The 24280-nt window shown below is 35.2% G+C and overlaps 1 protein-coding gene across 1 annotated transcript in view; it reads right to left on the bottom strand.

Annotated features, from left to right (window-relative positions):
- Positions 1–10293, bottom strand: part of plekhh1 (pleckstrin homology domain containing, family H (with MyTH4 domain) member 1) — an 89746-nt gene extending 79453 nt beyond the window's left edge. The window contains 1 exon segment of the mRNA NM_001077519.2: positions 10092–10293. The gene's annotated coding sequence lies outside the window, so the exon portion shown is untranslated.
- Between the last annotated feature and the right edge of the window lie 13987 nt (positions 10294–24280).

The raw sequence follows: 24280 nt of genomic DNA, 5'->3' as shown, positions 1-24280 counted from the left end.
CTGGATAAGTTGGTGTTTTATTCTGCTGAGGCGACCCCGGATTAACAAAGGGACTAAGCGGACTAAAAAACGAATGAATGAATTGTGCAACATATATTTATAAGGTTTTTATGCATAGTTTATATCAACACAGGCTCATTCTGAAAACGTAGCACTATGTACGTTTCTGGAGACCGCAAATTATGTAACCAGAGGTACATATGGCTGTTTCTTTTTTTTAAACGAATGCTACGGGGCGGTATGACGCCATTCCTTTTCATGCTTACCAGCTGACCAATTATCTCCGTGTGGACGGCTTTCCAGTTGAAACCAGTTTGTTCCATTAGCTTGTCATGTACGTCGGCAGACGCAGAGAGGAGTTGACCATGACAACAGGGTTCGAGCCCGGTAAAGAGGGGTTCCAGAAAGTGGAAAAATCAGAATCCAAAAAATAAAATAAACAAGTAAATAAAGGGTGAGAATGTGGTAAAATCTGAAAACGTGGTGAAAAAAATCAGGCGAGGGCATTTCCTTTTCTGTATTGCTTTTGGAAATTGTTGGTTGGGTTTAGGGAAGTGGGTGGATGGGTCAATGGATAAAATTACTAGGGTTTAAGGAAGGAGGAGGGTGGGTCAGTCGATTGGTCAGTCAGTCAGTCGGTCAGTCAGTCAGTCAAACAGTAAGTAAACAGTGGCCACAGTGGGTTTTTGTGAGAACAGCTGGTGCAAATGGCGTTAATGGATTCTCGTGGATTCGCGAAAACAAAGACTGCAAAAATACATACCTTCTGGGATGTATTTTGCAGCCTCCAGAAATGTAAATAGAGGTAAGGGGAATAAGGAGAAAAACAATAAATCATTGTAAGAATGCTGTAATGTTTCAATAATTTTCCATTAAAAATGTGTAAACGTCATGTGACCATCAGGAAGAACCAGGGAAGATCATCTCATTTCTCAGAAGACACGTTCTCTGTTCTTGACATCTCTCGAGTTCGTTCTTCAGAGGTAACTTGGCAAGACCGGTCTCCACAAGAACGCAAGTCCATTCTTTGCGTTCTTGGTATTGACAAACAGCTATACAAAATGCGCAGGGCGGGAGGGTTACAGAAACTATATATTAAGTGAAGTAATTTCAAAACATCGTAAAACTTTTGTGCAAATGAATAAATGTGCTATACATTGTTGTGTTACCGGATTTAAAATGTAGACAGTCACAAACGTGCATTAATTTTAAACTCTGAAATTCCCAGACAGTGGGAAAATAAAAGTCAATACAGAACGTGGGATGAGAGAACACTTCAAAAATTCACGTCCCAACAATAAACAAAACTTCAAAGCCACTTCTGGACAATATGTGGGCCCTTGTAACAGAAGTGGAATGGTAAATGAGACGGACGGACACCAGAAGTCACAGACACAGCAGACATTGAAACTGCAGAGCGGTACAACTGCGCCATGTCACACTCTGCAATTAGCATGGTCGTAACTACAGCCCTACTGACAAATTACAGAAGCGGCGCACAGAGAGATTCCGCTAGCTGACCAAAACGCCATAACTCTGAGTCCAGTTATGTCGGACTTGACTGAAGCTGAAGACTGAGGTTTGGGAAACATAGCCTGGCATGGCCGTCAGAAGTAGAGGTCAAATTAAGCCAATGTTTCTGCTAGCTCAACCCACGTCCACTTGCACTGCCAAATATGACAGCAACATGCAAATAATTCATTTGCCGCTGAAGCCTCTGTGCTAATGCTTTGAGGAACAAGGCCTTTCACACCCTTGGTTTGTGTGACAGGGGGAAGGGAGGAAGAAAGAGAATCACCATATTCTTTTCCCATGTGACTACAAGAGTACAGCAGATTTGTTAGAGGAAGGGTATGATGTACACTTAGTGATTCATAAAGTGAAAGTCAAAGGCTATTTGCACTCTGATAGTCCAAAAAAAGAATACCTGTGGCTTTTGATTATGATCTTGTGAAGTAAAAATATTGGTCACAGAATTTTTTAAAAATATTATTATTATTATCTCAATGGTCTAAACGTATGTGTGAGTTGCATTTGAGACAGACATTTTTGTATCTCAGGAAGATATTAAAAAGTAGCAATGTTTTAAATGTGTTATATATAATAATATAATCATGTCCTAACAATCTGTTTGCTTCAATAAACCCCAATATAACCTCAGGACTGAACTGTAACCCCAGAAGAATTCCATTAACTTGCATTAAATAAAAATCACCAAAGAGCAACTTAGTTAGTCAATTTAGTGCAAAGTAAGGAGAATAGGTCTATCGTCCTACCTGACCAGAGATCAGTTAACGCTGCAAAGTGGCAGCAGAAGTATAAATCAGCCTCAGACTTTTAAGGCTGGTTTATACTTCTGCATCGAGTGATAGGGATGACCTGCCTTTGGCAAAGCTGTGCATTAATAGTTCAGCATACTGTTTGTGCTGCTCTGCAATAACACTTCTGAAACGCTAGCTGGCAGTGGGTTTATGTTCCTCTGTGGTTTTGTTTTTTTCTGAATGCTACCTTAATGTACAAGAAGTTAAATCTCACTCATTTAAAGGCGGGAACCGGCAGACGTGCAACAACTTTAATCATAAGGTAAACACAAAACAGCTCCTCCACGGGACTCCACACTTGTAAAACTCACTCCAATGAAGAGCTCTCTGCTGTCCCGTGGCTCTCCACACAGCACACGCGTGTCAACACTACTAAATCGATCACAGAGCTTGCGCTTAGTGTTGTCATAATGTGCAGGTACATTTTTAAGACGTGCATGAGTATGCGACAGTGTGAAGGCTTGACCAGACCATATGTGTGCTCTCGATGGAGCGAGGTCACGTTACTCCACACACGGTAGGGAAAAAAAAAATTTTTATCGACCTGGGAAAATTAGATCAATTATATGTTCTGTATGTTGATTTTGATTATTTTTCGCTTAATCAACCAGCTCTAGCCAATAGTGTATTCAAAAGCACAGACTGACCTGCCCGTCTACTTCCCTAAATCCAACCGACAGTTTTAAAAAACAATCCAGAAAAAGAAAAGCCCTCACCTGATCAAATTTATCACTGTTTACTTTTAACCGTTCTTCTCCGGACTAAAATGCAGCCATGTACTTCTGGCTACATAATAGTAGGCAGTGCAGTCGCTGGTTCGAGCCTCGGCTGGGTCAGTTGGCATTTCTGTGTGGAGTTTACATGTTCACCCCACGTTTGCTTGAGTTCGTCTGAGCGCTCCAGTTTCCCCCACAGGCCAAAAGACATGCGGTACAGGTGAATTGGGTAGGCTAAATTGTCTGTAGTGTATGAGTGTGAATGAGTGTGTATGGATGTTTCCCAAAGATGGGTTCAGCTGACAGGGCATCCACTGCGTAAAAACATGTTCTGGATAAGTTGGCGGTTCATTCCGCTGTGGTGGACCCGGATTAATAAAGCGACTAAGCCGAAAAGAAAATGAATGAATGAATAAACTCAACTGTTCCAACGTGTCGCTTTTAAGGCAACATATTTACTCACTTTTTTAAGTAACTAATCGCTTTTTACAGTGCAAGTAATCATTTAAGACAAGAAATACTTTAATTTCAACTTCTTCTTTTTTTTTTTTTTTTACATTTCACCCAGTTCTAGCACATTCACAAAAGGAAAAGCTGACAAAAAATATCTCCAAGCACATCCACAGCAACAAACCTGATATATAACCCCATAACTGCACACAAACCAATGTACAGCTTTTAATGACTGCAAAGAGACTGTTATTATTAGCTGCTAGCTGTTATTATATATATATATATATATATATATATATATATATATATATATATATATATATATATATATATATATATATATATATATGCTAAGACACAAGGAGAATCTATGTCAAACAGCGTAGTAGGAAAAAGTAAATCTTATGAAGCAAAGAAAATAAAAAGTGTGTGTGTGGGTCATGAAAGGCCGGTAGGAAACCAGGACAAGTCTCTGGTGCATCATTCAATAAAACAGAACCTTCTCTGTTATTCCAATAAAACGAATATCATTTTAAAACGTCAGTTTACGTACCCACAGGCGCACACACACACCAGATCTGTGCTGAGCGTGCAGCTGCGGTGATGTAAGCGATTAAATGATATCATCGCAGCAGTCGTGTGAAATCCCCTCTGTTGTTTCTCTGTCAAGACCAAACTGGTTTTCCAAGACTTTGGCATCTCATTTAAATTACTCAAAATCATCAGAAAAAAAGTGTGTCTGGGTCAGTCTGCAGTATATATGTGTGTGTGTGTGTGTGTGTGTGTGTTCACAAGTGTGTTTCTGCTATCACATTGAACACAATTTGAATGCAAAACCTATTACCGCTGCATTTATATTCAAATAAAAATGATGTGTGTGTGGCTTGATTATAGCAGTCGTGTGAGATCTTCCAAATGAAGACTTAAAGTAGCTATTACAGGTTGGAGCGAGCGGCCTATGAGCTTTCCAACTCTTTGCTCCTGCACGGGCAATAGATCTCCAAAGAAAGGCCACCACACGCGGCTAAACTGATTCTGACATCTTTTGTTTCAGCCTGCAATGAAGTTTCCATTTGGTGTCTGCGCAACAATTTATGGCCACCCATAACAGCAGCTTTGGAGGTCTGACTAACAGAAACGTCTGCTGACTAACTCGAAGTAGCTGTTTGTCAGAAAACAGCCAAATTAATTCATTCCACCCTGTAGATGCTTTCTGGCATCATTGTGATTATGAAGAATAGTTCCTGTCAAGGTTTCTGGAGGGAAAAAAGAACTCAAAGTCCATTAGTTGGTTGTAAAGCCAGTTTTGATTGTTTAGAGAGGTTTTGGGTCATTTAAGGTCAGCTGGTCAGAAAGAGTTGCATCAGCTTAAGACCAACTTTGCCATGCTGGACAACGATATGTTCCACATATCTTAATTTGATTTCTGTTTAGTTCGATTGAGACTTTAATTGGATTAGGGTAATCAAAAATCATTGTTTAAATGGTAGACTCTTAATCAGAGAATTGACTTACTAATCGTATTAAAATCTGAATATTGGTGTCAATGTAAACATAATATCAAGCTTTAATCTGAAGAATTTATTTGAGGGTAGGGCTGCGTAATATCTTATGGAAAAAATAAAAAGTCTGTAGTTTCATATTATGCTCTATTGTTTATTTTGTGGTGTCACAAAATACATTATTTATGCTGACGTATTTTGTGTTGTCACAAAATACGTCACCGTAAATAATAAATTCAAATAACATTGAGAGAAAGATTCAATCTCTATGGTACAATGTTTACATTTTGCACTCTTTTTAGCTTTTTTTTATTTATTTTATGTTAGACCTGTAATTATAAATTTTTTTTTTAAGTGTTGTATATTTTATTATTTCTACTTTTTTATTCAAACTTTTGCGAGTGAGAAAGGTGATCACATATGTATAAGTGTTTACATATGTATAATATTTACATATGTATTTACTTTAAAATGTAGAAAAAAACCTCCACATGTTTTCAATATATATATTTTAAGTTATTAATTAAAAGGATATGAGATGACATATAGTGATGTGAGATGTTTGTCATTATCACCTTGTCCTAATTGAAAGTCTAAAAAGAAAGTTCCTTTTGCAGTTTCTGGTGGAAAAAAATAATAACTGAATGCTTGTCAACAGTCCAGACCTTGAGAGATGTCCAGTTCTGCTCCTTAAGGGCCAGTACATACCTGGAAGTTTCTAGGAAGTCTAAAGACTTTGATTAGCAGGTTCAGGTGTGTTTAATTATAGCTGTAGAAAATCTCCACTACCACCCCTTCAGGGTTTTCTGTAATTTTAAGCAAGCCCACATGAAATCTGCACGCAAATTAAAGTATTTACAATGGATTAATTATGCATATATATATATATATATATATATATATATATATATATATATATATATATATATATATATATATATATATATATATATATATATATATATATATATACATACACACACACACACATTTCCAAATTTTCCGTATTTTACTAATATAAAAAATTTTTTACTATTGACTAATACTATAATTCTCCACGGTTTGTGAACTAATATTATAAATTTTTATCTTATGGTATATTTTATATGAGAAACTTTCTTTGGATCTAATTGGATTTACATTGTACACCCTAAAAACCTAAAAAAGGTAACCTTCATTAGGTTTATAGTTATGATACCCCTAAAGTCATTCCACATAAATTCGCCGATTTTTACTAAATTCTGCACAAAAATATAAAAAAATAAATTTTTAAAAATTATCAGCCTGTCTGGGCCTGGTTTTAAGTCAACCTATTCAGCAGGAACTACAGTAAACCAATTAAATCCTGGTTGATGCTTTCTGACTTCAGTGTATTTCTCGGTTGAGCTTTAAACATCATGTCAGCTTATTAGAAGGGCTAGGAATGTTCATCTCTATCTTTCTGCTAAAAAATAAAATAAAAAAAGAACTTAAAGGCCATCACTTGGCTCTTTTGCTGGTTTTGGGGAGACTTTTTAAACCAGCTTAAACCATGTAGATTCCTTTTGATTCCATTGTGTGTCACAGTAAATACAATTGAACATAGAATTATTAGCCCCCCTGAATTATTAGCCCCGTTTATTTTTCCTCCAATTTCTGTTTAACAGAGAGAAGATTTTTCAACAAATTTCTAAACATAATAGTTTTAACTCATTTCTAATAACTGATTTATTTTACCTTTGCCATGATGACAGTAAATAATATGTTTCTAGATATTTTTCAAGACACTTCTATACAGCTTATAGTGACATTTAAAGGCTTGACTAGGTTATTAAGTTAACTAGGCAGGTTAGGGTAATTAGGCAAGTTATTGTATAACGATGGTTTGTTCTGTAGACTATTGAAAAAAATCTGGCTTAAAGCAGCTAATAATTTTAACCTTAAAATATTTTTTTCTTTTTTTTTTAACTGATTTTAATCTAGATGAAATAAAACAACTAAGACTTTCTCCAGAAGAAAAAAAATATTATCAGACATATAATTTCCTTGCTTTGTTAAACATCATTTGGGAAATATTTAAAAAAGAAAAAATCTAATGGGGACTAATTAATCTAACTTCAACTTGTGTAATCATTACAATATAAAGGGTGATTCTTGTAAAACTACACAGTAAAAGAGCTTGAAAGTAGTCAGCTGGTCTCAGATTTAGGTTTTGCGATATTTTAAATTAGCTGGTCAGAGGTCAGGCTGAGATAAGCTTACTAGAGATGGGCCAGTCTCTAGTTGTTTGCCAATATCTGTAAAAAAATCCCCCACAATTAAAAGGTACAAAATAACGATAAAACCTAAAACTGGTGTAAGTTATTAAACTGGCAATGAGTTATTGCAGTAGTAAGTGTGTGATAGTTTTGCATGCTTCAGCCCATTTACAAAAGAGATTTACTGACATATCTTCAGTCCAAATTCATGTCATAACACCAGTCGAGTGTTTAAAATAACTAACTTTTGTGACCAGACATGGTTTAACATCACAGAATGAAGAAGAAATCACATGAGTTTTCAATACAATGGTAAAGGCTAGGTCTATAAGCAGTGCATTATAGACCATTTTAATGTGGCCATGTCACTGCATGAACATTTGCTGCTTTTTGTCAAACTATTTTAATAACTGTAATGAGGCAATTCAATCCAATCTTAAAATTACAACAGCTGTCGTAACATTATTTATCAATATCCCAACCGTTCAGAATTTTCGGAAGCTAATATAGAAAATAAAAATGTAAAACTGGAAATAAGTTTGGACCATTGTTATTGTTTACATCCCTCAAAATGGTCTATAAATATATTTTATGCCTATATATATCTTTCCATAAAAAGTGTTTTGTAGGGTTAAAGACCAATTTTTTTGTAAAATATAAAAATAAAAACATGAAAAATACTTCTTTTCTATACAAATGCAGCATTTTTTGTCTCTCAGTGGATACATACTGTATGAACTATCATCAATAATATTGTTATCGCAATAAAAAAAGCCCCGGAAAATATTGAGATATAATTTTAAGTCCACATCTCCCATACCTACCAGTTACACCAGTTACAGACCGCTTTGGCCAGACTTGAGGAACCATACCACTGAACCATAAATTGGATTAAGAAGCATCTAAATATGATGACTATAAGTCTACAGCCAACAATGACGCCAAAAGGCACAACTGAATATAGCACATCACCACAGCCTGAGCCTGCAGATATGTCATATTTAGGGGTGAGAACATCTGCTGCTGAATACAACACCCATTTAGTGGTGGTATAAATAGGCTGAATTACATGAATCACAGCGAGTTCTTAACAGCTGTAGATCTCCAAAAGATCACCTCTCCAATACGGTCTTCTCTGATTCCTTCTTCTTTTTCTCCGGTCTACAGGAAGCTTTGGCCTAATAACAGGCATCTGCAAACTGGCCACACTCATTATCAGCTGGAGCAGTAAATACAGCCTATGACATCCCTCCACGCAGAGGTGTAAATATCACCTACACACTCTCTGTGGCGTTCTTTAGAAAGCATTGACGGATACAGGATGAAGAGAATAAGGACAAAACACTGCTTTCAAGAGAAAGATTTAGCCAAGTTTGGGGTTTGTGCTTTTGGACTACATGAGATGTTAAATTTAATTTGTTGTCATTTCACTCAGCAAACATCTTGTTTTTGTGAATAAGAATGAGCTCTTATATGTAACTAAAGCTAAAAGATGACGAATAAAGGGGTTAACAATAAGAAATTTAAATAAATTGCAGTTTCAAACTATTTACAAAAAACTAATTTTTTCACCTTATTTTGATTCAATGTCATTATAATGTCATATTTTGGGGTCAACTTTAGATCAGGTGGCTTTAACTACTATGCACTTGCAAAAATACAAATAAATGTATTTACAAAATAAATACAGTGTACTTACTGTGTTCATAATGTATTGCAGAACACTTGTGGTGCTCTTGAGATGGGATACGGGTAGAGTTAAGGACAGGTTTGGTGGTATGGGTAAGTTTAATGTTCAATTAAGGTGTATGGAATGGTCAACAGTGTAATTACAAATGTAATACAGAAATTAATTACAGATGTAATTACAAGCAGGTATTTAATCAATCATAAAAACATGTATACACAATAGCTGCAATTTAACAAATGATTAATTGGAGTGTAAGTACATATTAGTTAAGACCACTTAATATACAGTTGACGGACCCATATTTTCTTTTCACCTTTAATGCAGGAAATATAATATGTATATAAATGTAAAAAAAATTAAAAATGAAGCAAATATTATGCTAATTTTGATATTACAATAAAATAGATTTTTAATCATGAACATTATTGGTGTTCTACCAGAGTTGACCACTTGACCAACGAAAAAAGATTACCAAATCCTAAAATATATTGGACGTTTTGATAGATCCCCTGACCTTGACACAGTCCCATTGTCATGCATTATTATCTACTTGTGTTTTATAATCACCTATTAAATATTATTTAATACTTCAAAACAAAGCAGCTTCTTCCAGAAATATTATGTCCAAGTCAATTTTGCGTATATAGATTTATATTACAGATTGGCTTATACAACTCATTACACTGTTTATTGTGCACTCCTAGATGGAGTGTGTGTAAGGTCAAACTCAAACTTATTTATGAAAAACTCCATGTGAGCACAAAAGCACATGCACTGGGAATGGCACAGACCTAAACACTCTTGAGAAACACTTCTCAAGTGTTATTAAGTGTTCTGAACGAGCGACTAAAAGTGGCTTGCAAACAGCATCACTGTTTTACGGGTTCAACAAACAGCACAACAAAACTTTAAATGCACCAACATCTGTTTACTGCTAAAAACATAAGGGCACATGTACTGCTGGCGTAATTTTTGTCCAAAAATGGGCACAACGCACAGGTGTGTCAGGCTAGAAAATGTCAACATTAACATATATGGACCCCCTGAACATCCTAACTGCAGTTTGAGAGATGTAAAGCATAAAAACATCAATTTGATCAAGCATGCAACATTTTTAAGAGACAAACTAGTTTCATCTTCGTAACCCACCACGTACCCACCGCTGAACTTACCTTGTGACTGTCCTTCTCTTGACCGCCGGAGATTTTCACTTTAATGTTTTCAAAACCGGCAGATCACATTACATCACATCGCTGCGCTACGCCTCCAAACTTCATAAACTCTCTCAAAAGTCGCTCCTCCAAAACTTTAATTCTCCGTTGCGAAGTCTGTTAGAGGACCCAGTCCTGCTCTGAACACAGCAGACGTTGCAGCGGATCTCCATTCAGTAAATTCATCCTTTATTCCTTTAAAGAGCCGAGTTCTGGGGTCAGGTTACGCCGGGAGCCAAACCCCCTTCTCTGCTGTTCGATTCGTGAAAGACTCGTTTATCCGAGTCGGTTCCACAAGACCAAGCTTACGATTCACTGACCGTTTAACACGTTAAAAGACTAAAATCCTAGCTGACAGTAGAAATGGCAGGTGTAGCTTTACGTTACACTTTCTGATTGTTTCTGAGGTAAAAGTACTCGTACTGTTATTTACGTAATTTATTTAAGTAATAACCTAACTTTAAAGTTACTGATTATACAAATAAAAAAGTGGCATTTGTTCAACTTAGTTTTTTTTTTTACCTTTTTTGAGAAACAATTGTTAAATTGTGAGCATTATGTTGCATAAATGTAGATGTGCCGGTGTTCCGGAGAATTCAGTTCCCCTGTTCCCCCATTCACAGCGCATGCGCAACTTACGGCTGATTCCATGCACACAAATCATGACGTCATGAATTCACTTCGCGAACTGAAACAGTTCATGGTTGTTTTGCTGTATTTTCGTAAGCCCAGTGTTTATTTCATCACAGAGTTTATAAAATGTTTTAATTATTTGCATAGACACACGTGTCTATTGTATTGTTCCTGTTTTTAGCACGCGTTCGCTTGTTTCTTTCAAACAGTTTGCCTTGTCGAAAAAAATAAACCATACTACACTGCACAAATTATAGTGTTTTTTATTTCAGATAAATCACAGTGATACTTGTGTTGTTTTAAAAGACATATTTACGTAGCTTGTCATGTATCTTCAGAAAGTGACTTTACATTAAAAACACAGGAGTACAGATTTTCCCGAAGCAGAGGAAAGTGTTACCTTCTGAGGATTGGAAAACACAATATACAATGCCTTTTTAACATCAGATTTAAATCTAACAATTTTGTTACATTTTAAAAAAAACATAAGTAGGCGTAAATTAAAAGGATGATACATTAAATGAGTTTACTATTTGAACAACCCATATGCTTATCACTCATATATATATATAATTAATAGTTTAAACTAGCAAAAAAAGCTAAAATCTTTTAAAACGAACCAACCAAAAATACGTGCACATTTTCAAGTGTTTAAAGCAAGCTAAGCAATGATATTTTCTACATTATAGGCTGTACAATATATCTTATCAGCATTAATATTGCAATGTGCCCATCTGCAGTAGTCACATCTGCAATGTTGAACAGCACAGGAGTTCAGAGTACATGTGATTTGTGGAGTAGCTGCAGATTTTAACCAAAATTAAATAAAAAAGTATTATTTGCATGTGATTTCAAAGAGTTTAATACATTCAGGCACAATAAATTATAACTTTTATATCTTAAACAAATATTAATTGTACTTATTTTTAATATAAAGAAGACTAGTGTTATTTTACATTTGATTGTTCAATTTCTGTACTGAATGCTCCAAAAAAAAAAAAAAAACACTGTTTATCTCAGCAGTTTTGTCTTTGCCCTGTTTATATATGCTTGTAAATTGTTTTATGCATGATTCAATCAGTCCCCTACAAAATCATGCCAATCAATGTAAAATAATGAATTATTTTTTAACAGAGCTATTTAACCAATCTGGTGAAATTGTATTTATATCACAATATACAAGGCAGACCAACGAAATATTGCAATAGTTTTATTTTGTTTTTTCAATATCGCACAGCCCTATTCTGCCAACACATGACTGGTGATCAATCACAGGCAATCTGAAAGATCATGCAGGGTAATTACCCACAATTGCCTCAACATTAAAATAATGTTTAACAGCTTTTGTCAATTTAACAAGAAAGGTACAAAAATTGTTAAAAATAAAAAAGTACCCATTTACCCAAGCAGGTGAATGCATATGGTCATTGTGTAGTCCACAAAAATAACATAAATCACTGTAAATACACTTATCTGAACATATAAGAGTTTAGACATAATTATACCATTAAAAAATGTCACCAGCATCATTGTAGTGCCTTTCAAATCCACAAAAGGTAATATATAGGAGTTAACACTTCTTTGGGCAATGTAAAAAAATTACCATGCCTTTTCAATGGTAACACCCCTTTATAGATAGTAAAAAAGTAAAAAAAATACAAATTTGAGCCTATTTTTTATCTGTTTTCTGTGCTGTATCCATAATTGTTGTTTAAATGCCCTTTCTGCAGATGAAAACTGTTGGAGACAATTATTAGATTAAAAAGACGTCATTGTATTGTTGTTTAGTTTTTTTAATCCAGGAAACTTCCCTTGCTTACAGAAAATCTGTTCTCATGTGTTTTCATATGCAGATAAGTGTCAAATGTTTGCATTAACAGTCTATGCAATTTTTAAACATTACAAGCATCATCGTGACTTACCTAAAACAAGAGACACTAATTTTGCAGTGCTATTTTTCTCGACAAGGCTTATTTGAAAGACGATGCTTGTTTGAAAGAAAAACACGCACATCACGCACACATTAACAACAAAACAATTAATGAGTGCATGCAAAAATTACAATTACTAAATATAATAAAAAAATGTTTAATGCAAACAACATTAGGCTTGTTAATACAGCAAAACCAACACGATTTTTATTTATTTTATTTTCAAAACCAACACGAATTGATTCACTAGCGAAGCGAAAGCATGACGTCATTACTGAGAATTAGCGCATGCGCTGTGAAGGGGGGAACAGGGGGAACTGAATTCTCCGGAACACCGCAACCGGCGGTCAGGACAGCGTAATGACGTAAAAGAACCGCTGAATCATTTTGAGGATCCATTTCGATGAACTGATTCTCTGCGTGTCTGTACGTCTGCTCCGCACACACAGGAAATTGCATCAGGGGCCACTACTGTCCAGCTTTGAAGAGCTCAAAGTTTTCTGGCTCGCTCCTGACTGTCATTTTCTTAGGGAAATATATTGATACACGTGGGAGTGAATTTAAGGAAAGTAAACTCATTTCAAAAAAAAAAAGAACGCAATTAAAAATGTCTTATTTTTGCATAAGGAAAATTAACCAATTTGTTGTACCGTTCAAATTCTGTTATGGATTTTTCATGAAGATTGTTGGTCACCCAAAATTGAAAATCCTGTCATCATTCATTGCTGTTCCAAACCTATGAATATTTTAATGGAGCCAGATCAGTCTCAAAAAATTGCATTTTTACTAATTAAAATTCATTCGAGCACAGCACAATTCAATTCCTTTCTCTTTCTTCTCTCACTTAGTCCCTGATTTATCAGGGGATGCCACCATGGAATGAACCGCCAATTACTCTGGCAAAGGTTTAGTGAAATGGATGACTTGCAGCCACAACCCAGCACTAATTACACTACTGAAATACATTCGCACACTCTTATAGACACACTAATACGCTACGGCCAATTTTATCAAACTCACCTACACTGCATGTCTTTGGACTGTCGGAGAAGCCGAAGCACCCGGACATCAACAATCAATTGTTGATATCAAAAACTCTGTTTTGTTTAATATCAACAATTTAATTGACATCAAAATTACACTTTTGATTTTCAGTTTTTAATATCAAAAATATTTTTCATATTAACAATTGCATTTTAATTAAAAAATACAATTGTTGATATAAATGATCAATAACATTGTTAATGTCTGAAACTATATTTTTATTAAAAATTACATTTTTGATATCAATGCAATTATATTCAATTGATGATATCAGGCAACACAGTTTGTAGTCCAGTTGGCATTTCTGTGTGGAGTTTGCATGTTCTCCCCGTGTTTGCATGGGTTTCCTCCACATTCCAAAGACATGCGATGTAATAGGTGAATTAAATAAACTACATTGGCCGTAGTGAATGAGTGTGTATGGATGTTTCCAGTACTGGGTTGCAGCTGAAAGGGCATCCGCTGTGCAAAACATATACTGGATGAGTTGGTGGTTCATTCCGCTGCGGCAACCCCTGATGAATTAGGAGACCAAGCCAAAGGAAAAGGAATGAATGAATGAATGAATGAATGAATGAATGAATGAATGAATGATATCAACCTTTTAATTGTTGATATGAAAATTCTTTTGTTGATATCAGAAAATACATTTTTGAACTATAAAATGTTTTTGTTGATGTTAGAAATTCAATTGTTGATCAATTCAACAATTTAAAATCTGTTATCCAAAAAGTAAGTTTCTAAGGAGAGTTTATGTAAGAGACTGGTTTTATATGCCCTAAATGGCTTTAAAAAATTAATAATCATTATAAAAATTAATTAAAACAAAACCTGCAGAGTGCAAAAAATATAATAATAATGCCACTAAGATATATAATCTAAAAAAAAAAAAGTCAAATTAAGCTGCATAAGAATTCAGTTATACACTTTAAATATCCCATTTCCTAATCATTCTTTCCTTCATAATTTGTTTTGTTTGCTCATATGGAAAACTACATCTGTATGTAATGCCTTAATCAGCTGTATAACATTTCCAACATCATTTCTGTGGGTTTATTTTCTCCTTTACTGTGGCCTGAAATGGCAACACCCAAATACGTTAAGTCCAACTTAGGGCCTGCTGCAGATGTTTGGATCAAAATAAGAAAGCAGGCGGCACACATCCCAATCTCCTCATGCCTCCAGTGCATGTGCAAAGCATGTACTGTTGAGGTAATTGTAGAACCACACCCCGTTGTGTACAGAACAGAAACACGAGTCTATCAACAGATGGTCATACTTACACAAAGTTTCAAAGTTCATTGTTTCTGTAATTCATTGCAATAATTCACCATGTGCATTCAATGCAGTCATGTCACCACATCTCCATGTATTCAATGCACAGGTACATAAATATACCCAGCAAAATGCATACAATTATAAGAAAAAAATTCATAAATCATACGCTGTTCATTATGAGAGGACAGACTTTATTTCCTTACATAACATAAATGGTTTAATCTGCGATAAAACTTTGTAAAATGATCCAAAAATGTGCTTGTGATTTGAATTCTAAATTAACCCTTGCAAAAATATGATTTAATATGCCCAAATTAATATGAATACATTATTAAAACAGTAGTGGAAGCCATTTTAGGGTTCAAATTAGATAAATAATTGGTATTTCTTAGACCAATTGTAGCATAAATTCACTTTTACACCTTCAAATATTTATATAATAATAATAATAATAATAATAATAATAATAATAATCCATTAATACTATAAATGTCCATATGGCCTGTTTGACTTCTTTATCTTTAGAGGTGCCCGAAGGAGTGCCACAGGAATCGGTATTAGGGCCTTTATTATTTTCTATCTACATTAATAACTTGTGTGACAACCTTCCAAATGCCTTTTATCATCTGTACGCTGATAATACAGTGATTTATATTGCTCTCCTTCATTTTCTCAGGCCATACAATCTTTATTGAAATTTAGTTTTAAATGTAGATAAATCTAAATGAATGATTTTTACCAATTGTTCCACTCCTGTGCAGAACCAACCATTAATTACTACTGCCCAAGGTAAACATATTAATTTAATGTCTAGCTATAGGTGTTTTGGCTTTTTACTTAATCAGGAGGTTTCCTTCAAAGAGCACATACTGTAGCAAAGTTGGTTTGAAAATTGAAAGTTAAGCTTGGGTTTTACTATCGAAATGCATCCTGCTTTTTTCTTAAAGCTTGTAAACATTTGGTGTCTGCAACATTTTACCATTGATTGACTATAAGGTGGTGTTTTATATATAAATGCTTCAACCAAATGTCTTTAGCCTTGAAACTGTTTATCACAACGCCCTGAGGTTAGTCACAGGTTGTCAGAGACTTACTCACCATTGTGAACTGGGAGCTGTTGAGAGTGTTTTTACTAATGACATCTCCCTTTGGTATGAGAATAGCAGTGTCTGACGAGAACATTAAGAGGATCATAAAGTCAGCTGAAAGGTCTGTTGGAGTCAAACTGACATCTATCGAGGAACTTTATCAATGACGTTGTCTGTCTTGGGCAAATAGCATTTTAAGGGATCCAACCCACCCTGGCCATAGCCTGCTCACGCTCATGCCATCAGGCAGGCATTACAGAAGCCTGAGGAGCAAATCAGTGCGGTTTCGTAATAGTTTTTATCCTGTCATTATAAGACTTTTGAATAATACCATTTCTTAAGCATTGTTGATAGCTATTGTTAAATTATAAATCAATAAATTAGTTAAACTAACATAAATTGTTGAAATTACAACAAATGGTGAAATAGGTATTTAAGTATTAAGTCATTCTCTTCAGAGATTTTTTAAAATAGGTTATATCTTATATAGCTATATTTTTAGATTTTTATGGAATTATAAAAGCTTATTTATTTTGTTAGGATTTTATAGTGTTTGTATAATGATGTTTTTAATGTTCTTGTTGGGTCTGTTGCAACGTAATTTCATTCTGCATTACAATTCTATTGTGATGTGATGAATGACATAAATAAAGGAAACTGAAACTGAACTTTATGCCAAAGCTGAGTGGCCTTCTCTGAATGTAATAAGGTGCACCCACTGGATGACTCTGGTCTACAAGGCTCTTCTGGGTCTGGTGCCTTATACCTAAGTTCCCTTCTTCATAAGTCAAAAAGCCAGTATGTCCTATGTTCAAGTGAATCTTATCATAGTGCTCATCACAATCAAATCTTTTTATTCATTCATTTTCTTGTCGTCTTAATCCCTTTATTAATGCGGGGTCGCCACAGCGGAATAAACCGCCAACTTATCCAGCATTTTTTACACAGCGGATGCCCTTCCAGCCACAACCCATATCTGGGAAACATCCACAAACACATTCACACACACACTCATACACTACAGACAATTTAGTCTACCCAAATCACCTGTACCACATGTCTTTAGACTGTGGGGGAAACCGGAGCATCCGGAGGAAACCCAAGCGAAGGACATGCAAACTCCACACAGAAACACCAACTGAGCGGAGGTTCGAACCAGCAACCTTCTTGCTGTGAGGCAACAGCACTACCTACTGCGCCACTGCCTCACCTCAAATCTTTTCCTCTATCCTTTTTAACAAACAACAACAGTCCATTTCTCAATATATGTGTTTTTAACAGATTGTAATGTGGCATGGCTGAACAACTAAACTGTATTTTTTTATTATCCTAATTTTATACTTATTATTTATATTACTATTAAATTTTAAAAAGTCATGTGTTGCGGATCTCTTGGCCAGGTTTGCCTTGTTAATGAGATCTTGATCCTAATGGCTTTTTTTAATCTGGTTAAATAAAGAAACATATATAAAACCACCACCAGTGAGTGATGCAGCCAATTAATATGAGAATAGTTAGGAGGCCATAAAGAGCCCATGGCACAAATTTGGCCAGGAAGCCAGGGTCATACCCTTTTTGGAAGGACATCCGGGGATTTTTAAGGACCACCAATTTAAATTGGAGTAATATTCTTCAACAATGTTACTGTTTTTTTTAAATCAAATAATTGCAGCCTGGCTTCTGGTTAGTGGTAGTGAGATGACAAGAGATAACGACCCTTCCATAATTTTTAATATAAATCCTTTAAACGTGCTTAAATCTTTGATACATTATAGGTTATTGACCACATAACGGTTTAACAACTGAAATGGCACCGAAAAAGAAGAACAGAACACAAGAAAAGATGTTTAACGAGGCTCAAGAAATGTTGCAGGATTCTGATAAAGCAGACGAAGTGAAAAGAGATGAACCCCAGCACATCAGATGTGTCACAAACCACTAAAAAAAAAAAATAAATAATAATAATACGTTTTATTTAAAGGCGCCATTCTAGCAAGTCAAGGACACCGTACAATCAACAAGAGCAATAAAACAACAAGATAAATAATAAAATATACACAACAATAATGCAGATAAAATTAAGTAATAAAAGCCATCTTAAATAAGTGGGTTTTAAGTCTTGATTTGAATAGTGTGAGGGAGTCAATGTTTTTGATGGCAGGTGGTGGTGAGAAAATGAAAAATGAGTAGCAAATAAAATTGTCAGCGTTATGTGAGCAATCACAGAGATAAAAGAACATACAGTAAAGGAGGCAGAGGAACGCATTTTTGGAGCAGAAGATAAAACTTAATGCTCTTGCAAATTCCGTTAAATCACAAGTTAAGACATTCCTGAACAAGGTTGACGACATAGAAAACAGAAACAGACAGAACAACCTGAGGCTAGTTTGCCGGAACAGGAAGAGGGAAGCGATGTGTGTGCGTATTTAGAGGCCCGAATTCTAAGAAAATTGGGAATGGATTTCAGTACGTTTGTTACAGAGAGTGGAAATAGAGTCAGCCTACAATGAAACATGGACAGGGGCATAGACAGATTACACCATCAAGAACACGCATAATAAAGTTCCTAAACCTTACGCAAACAAAAATGCAGCCTTGATGAGCACAAGAGGCTACAAAGTCAGATTATTAGTTAGTCAGATATTAGTCAGATAGTGTTATTTATATTTCTAATAAATCAGGCCGCATTAGAAGTTGTCAATATAGGCTTTAGAAACTAGTGTAGTGCATACTTTAAACCCAGAACATTCCTTTAAAGCAGTGTGGAAGAGTGAAAAAAAGGGAGTGAGAGAGCAAGTGCTCCACTGCCCTCAGTCAAAACAAACCATGACAACTCAGCATGTAATGTTTCACTTGACTGCGGACTACCTGGAAAAAAGAGACAAGAATTAAAATAAAGTTTGCTCAGACTAAAGGTGTTTTTCAAATGCAGGCAATGTGCGCAAATTCTGTATTTTGGCTTAAATGGATTCTTAGCAGTAAAACACAACATGATGTCACCAAATATATGCTTGTCATCACTTGGCATAATTTGCTATTTATTTATTGGTCAGTCTGTCTGAAGTTGAACAATCATGATGTGTCTTGCATGACAGAGGACTCAGCTTAATAATTCAAGTACAGGGTGACTAGATTTCTCGTGGTTAGAATTAGCAGCAAACATTCTCGGCTCGTGCCAATATTACCAAAGTCCCTTAAAGGCAAGTCATTTCACTCGGCAGCCATCTTTGAAACGCCTCTCGACCTTCGACTGAATTTCATATAAGGAATCACTAATAAAATTAAACAACAACTGTGTCTTTCTTTTTACTCCTAAACGTCCAAATCATGCAAAATCTGCAGAAACCCACGTCTGGTCAGAGCCCCTCCCCCAGAATATCGTCAGTCTATATTCACAGTTACACTTTTCCCTAATCAAAAAGATACGAGTGACATGTCTTGTGTATAGAGTCTTTGATATTACACAAGTAGAGAAGAGAATCTTTACTCTGTTCTGAACTGATGAACAATTTCAGCTGCAGTGTTGAACTGTTTGCCCTTTGAGATTTTCCAAATGATCCTCTCATGCGTTTGGCTTTCATGGACGACCAGCCTTTGAGGGACTTGAAAGAGTTAGTGACATTATAAACATGTAGTATTCTGAGGGAAAAAAAGATATATAAAGGTCAGCTTCTTCTACTATGACTGAAATGGTCGCCCCTTTGACCTTCATTTGGACGACCTGCTGTTGGAGAGTTTTAGTCATTTTAGAATGGTCTATTAAATACGGTGTCAAATAATTAAAGGGCACCTATTTTACCCTTGTACAAGATGTAAGATAAGTCTTTCATGTCTCTAGAATCTGTCTGTAAAGTTTCAACTCAAAATACCCATCAGGTTATTTATTATACAATGTAGAAACTCCTCATGTTGGTATCTGACTACAGTGTAGCTGTTTTTGTAGCCTGTGGCTTTAAATGCAGCTGCTTCTCACTGCCCAGGGGAGCTTAGGCTTTGCTAGGCTATCTCTGTAAAAACCAAGGTCTCCCTTAGAACTTAGAACTTTTTACATTCAGAGATGTTGTTTAGGTTCACACAGCTACATTACACATCAACTAAAGTTTAAAATATGATATCATAGTGGACCACCCCTTTAAAAACATTTTAAACTTATAAAACATATAAATCACAGAGAATTGAGACAAATGTTTTATTCCCAGTTTATTTGCAAAAAAAGTTCTGTGGACATGTGTTTACATGTTATTATGGAGACATGGTACCTGTCCATCAATTTGGTGGGCAGGGAAAACCACATTCCTCCATTAAGTTGCAGTGGGCCTCAAAATCACTGGGATTTGGGTCCTATTTTAACGTCAGAATTTTTTAAAAAGAGACTTATTGTGTTTATATCACTCCAATATGACTATGGACACACTATACCCATAAACTGCCAGTTCTGTCCAAACATCTGTCCAAACATCTTGGGTGACCTTTAAGGAAATCACCAACAGAGTCCCACATTAAAATCAATAATTGATGGTGCATTCCAAAATGGAGTGAACTTTGGAGTGAAAACAATTATGACCACCATACTGAAGTCTTTCCAAACCAAAGTATTCAAAACTGTCCATTTTGAAGAGCCCTTTGGAATTAAGGATTTCGAAGGGTCCCCATGTGCCCATGTAACAGTTTGTCTAGTTAGCTCGCCACATCCGTCAGTGGATTGAAGACGCATAGAGGAGTTGACCACAAAGACGGGGTTCTAGTCTGGTAAAGAATGGTTCCAGAGAGCATGTAAGACAAAAACAGAAGGTAAAAAATAAAATAAACAAATAAATAACAGTGTGAGAATGTAGTGAAATCTGAAAACTTGGTAAAAATCAGGCAATGGCTTTTCTTTTTCTGGATCTTTTTCTGTCAGTTAGGTGAGTGGGTCAGTCGATCGGTCTGTCATTCAATCAGTCTGTCGGTTGACAGCGGCGACTGGTGGATTTACGTGAGAACAGCAGGCCTAAATGGCTCTCGCGGAGACATCTGAGATCTGAAAAAGCACACATAGAGACTTCTGGTTGAAGAGCGAAAACAAAAACTGCAAAAAAGTGTAGCTCCTGGGATGTATTTGGCACTCTCCAGAAATGTATATAGGGGTATGTTTTCAGAATGAGCCTGGAGTTATTTGACTACCTTGATATCAAAGTCACATTATATTTGCATCTAACATGGGCTTAAATAAAATCAATAAATCAAAAATCGATTACAGGGTAGATTACAGGGAATTGATGTTTTAAGATGAATGAAATTTTCTTATATTATAATACTTTGTGTTTTGTGTCATTATTTTAGTGATCAAAAAGGCATCAAGATATTTTTTACATGAATTTTAATATTAATTTTCATGTTGTTTTGGCATTAGCATCAAGTTTTAATACTGTAATTCAGAATATATGTAACCCATGAAATGTGCTTAAATATTTAGGCGGTGACCTCAAAAGTTGGAAAAATTGTAGTCTGATCTCCAATTTATTATCTCATTGTAAATTTTGTAGTAATTAATACTTTTACTTCCAAATATTTCCATTAAGTTTGCGGTAAAATGACATGTAATCTGGCAATAAAAATAGTACAGTACTTTTCTTTTAAAAAACGAGGAATATTTTCACTGTGTGTGTGTGGTGTGTGTGTTTGTGTGCGGGTGCTTTGGCTAAGACACCTTCAGTCAGTCAGTGAGACCCTAATCCACAAGATTTAGGAGAGCATTCGCTCTGAGCTCTGTGTGTGTATACTATAATTTTCAAGAGAGTCAGAGCATAGGAAGATATTCAGATATCCAGACACAGACACGAAGATACAATGGCAGAGCTCAGTAAAATACAGTGCACGGCTCAGAAATAAGGGGCTTGTGTGAACATGATAAACAGCCATCACATCTGAGGTCTGTGATTTGAGGACAAGTGTCTGGCCACATTTCCATGGACTCCATCCAGATGATATGGACCTGGACTGATCCTTATATTATCCAGCATCAATCCCAGCACGAGAGGCGGACATATTATTTTAGGGCAGTACATTATTATACAAATTTTCAGCTAAGCCAGTGTGCTGTTACCTCCTTTTATGCTGTAGTATTGAATTCAGTTGTATTCTGGCTAAATAGCTGGTTGTATCTGAATATTTGTATTGTATTTAAACACTCAGACTTACAAAGAAATCTACAATATTTTTGCCCTAAACTAATAGCAGGCCCGTAGCCAGCCTGGAGAAAAGGGGTGGTTCTTTTTTTCTCAAAAGTGGACCTTTTCGCAGTTATACGCCTCAGTTTCTATTTAACTATAAGATTTTAATGCTGCATTTTAGTGACATGTTTGCTGAATTAGCTAGTCAGACGTCATCATAACAACACTTTTTGATGTACTAAAAATATTTCCTAAAAATTGCAATAAAAAAATTAAAACAAGTCTAATTTTTAAAATACAAATTTATTACATCATATATCTTTAGGAAAAATAGAAATCTGTTAAAGTTTTGAATTAAAAAAACTGTAGCCCTCTATCATTTATTAGACAAAAAACAAACTGGCCATCACATTCAACTGTCCTTAGCCACAATTTGGCTATTTCAATAAAAAATAATAATTAAAACAACAATAGTAATAAAAATAAAAATAATACAATAATAATGAATTCTTTAGAATTTTTCTAGCCTCTTTGGTAAAAAAAAAAAAAAAAAAAAAACATTTGAAAATTCCTGGATATCAGCATTAGACAAAATATATTCAAATTATTTTAATATGGTCCGCTTCTGGTGCTTCACACCTTTCTATTGCTAATTTTTATTTCAGAATTAAGGTCCAAGATTTAGAATAAAGCTACCAGTAAAATGTTTTCTCTGTTTAAAAATAAAACAGGTACAAAATATTTCTTATATAGGTTCAACCGAACCTACAAGGACTCTATTGCTGCGTACCGTACCAATCCACATGCGCCCTGAATAGTATTTGAAAATAGAATTAGTCTTATATTTTATTAGTAATTAGTCATTATGTCACAAACCTTATGTTGAAAAGAGAATGCCAGTGGTTCCCTGGTGGTTTGCTATTTCCGGTAAAAAAAATAATAATTGTAGAACCGTCCATACTTTTTTTTTTTTTTTTTCAAATTTGTTTTATTAGAACGTTCAACAAGAATTAAAAAAAAAAAAAAACTTTTGGACGTCACGTCTTAATTACCCAAAAACCTGAGGAGATTTCTCTGCATGAAAGACCCGTAATTGGGAGATTAACCTGCTGCTGGTTCTCCAATAAGGTAGGAAATTAAATAGGCTACAACGGAAATGAGAATGGTGTGTGGATGAATGACAGGGGGGCATAACTAATCAGCACAACAATCTGTTAAAGAGGAAGCAGTATGTCCCAAAGCTTGCATTCTCATCTGTTACACACTCGAAATTATAAACTTTTCCTTCACAAAAAAAGTACATACTTTTAGGATGTAGTACAAGTATGTGAATTGGGACGCAGCATATCTCTTACCAGATATATATAAACTTCAATATGGCGGCCATGATTTTTTTTTTTTTGCTTCAATAGCGGTGGAACACATCACTATATTTTCCTTTTGTTCCCATAATTTGCTTGTTGCCATGGTTTTGGATTAGTCCTAACCTGTTTATTAATTTGTTGATTGCTATTTCTTTGTATTTAAGCCCTCAGTTTCTTTACTATTTTGTCAGTATTACTTATAATGCATTTTTAATGCTTTTCTCCCTTGATTGTTAAAATGCCTCTTGCTTTTATTAATTTACTGTTACACAGCAATACAATCTGTTGGTTAAAGGTTTGTTAAAAAATGACAGTAAAATGCTTTAAAAAATCCACCATGAATGAATGGGTTTTAAGACAGAACATGGAAAAGAAGAAATACCTCAGAAAAAGAGTTTGAAGTGTAAAGTGCAGATTGTTTTTAGTCCCTTTATCCACTTTTCCACCTGTTTTCAAGACTGTGTCAATGTACGCAAGTCCCAGTGTAGGCCTGAAATATCCCAGATTCATTGCTACAATGTAGAGGCCCACAGGATCTCACACTCAACACCTCGACATTTGCCTTTCGGACAAGACAAATACAAGATAGCAATAGACGGAGACAAGATACTAGTTACTGTCTTCTATCAGATGAAATCACTACAACAGATGATTTAAAGA

This window comes from Danio rerio, chromosome 17, assembly GCF_049306965.1.
Source record: "Danio rerio strain Tuebingen ecotype United States chromosome 17, GRCz12tu, whole genome shotgun sequence".
Lineage (NCBI taxonomy): Eukaryota > Metazoa > Chordata > Actinopteri > Cypriniformes > Danionidae > Danio > Danio rerio.
This window is presented reverse-complemented; position numbering and strand designations above follow the sequence as displayed.